This window comes from Anarrhichthys ocellatus, unplaced genomic scaffold (assembly GCF_004355925.1).
Source record: "Anarrhichthys ocellatus isolate YVR2014 unplaced genomic scaffold, GSC_Weel_1.0 scaffold63, whole genome shotgun sequence".
Lineage (NCBI taxonomy): Eukaryota > Metazoa > Chordata > Actinopteri > Perciformes > Anarhichadidae > Anarrhichthys > Anarrhichthys ocellatus.
This window is the reverse complement of record NW_022280093.1, coordinates 871490-872460: the sequence shown is the minus strand read 5'-3', so window position 1 is coordinate 872460 and position 971 is coordinate 871490.

Here is a 971-nt window from a genome sequence, read left to right as displayed (position 1 = left end):
GGGGAAGAAAGAAAAATACTGAACCCTGAGGGTAAAAGTACAAGGTGTCTGTCAAATCTATTGCAAGGCTCATAAAAGCTCATTGCAGGGGGTTAACAGCTGGCTGGTGGATGAAGGATGAGGTAAGGTGAGGATGAGGTGCAGGTGGAACAGAGGGGGGAAAAGCGACTAACCTAAACTTTTTCCTAAAGGAAGCACTTTTTTAATTCCAGACTCATCCTTCCCTGGGGGGTGGGGGGCTGTTATCAGCTGATTCTTTCTTCCTCCTCCTGCCCCCGTTTTCCTCTCCCCCCCCCCTTCCCTCTCCGCCGATGCATCTGCCAGGTGTGATAAGGCAGACAAACGTTGCCTTTACAGGGCTATTAAAACCATTTCCCCCCGCAGTTTTGAAATGATTATCGCCTCAGGCCCGCGGTTACAGGTTAGCTGATAGCTCACCTCCATCTGCCCATATCTGGGCGACTCTTTGAGGCTTAGGGCTGGCTGGGTGGTTGAAGATTATGTGCGTTGCTCAAACAGCTTGAATACCAGGGGGAAACGGCAAAGGTGGGAGGGAGGAGAAGAAAAAAGGGGTGGAGGAAATGAAAAGAGCAGCAGTCCAGACATCCACAATGCTGTGGCGGATGATAAGGGATACGGTGACAGCTCTTCCTCCCCATGGCTTGGTCTGACTTTATGTGAAACACATTGTCAGGTAAAGGGCAGTCGCAGTCAGTCTTGAAGGAAGACTTTTTTTATTTGGGGGGGGCTTTCAAGAATTATCTGCATTGTTCAAGGATATGTCCTTAATTTGTTATAAACTGGATTATGGTAAAATATCAGTTTTGTATCGAAACACCTTCAGGCAGCGATTGTTCGGTGGAATAACACATTTCTTTCATATGAAATAGGATGAAATTCCTCAAAAGGCCGCAGCCGTCTCATTTACAAACACTTGAAAACTGCTTACAGTCGACGTTTGTTAGCCGCTG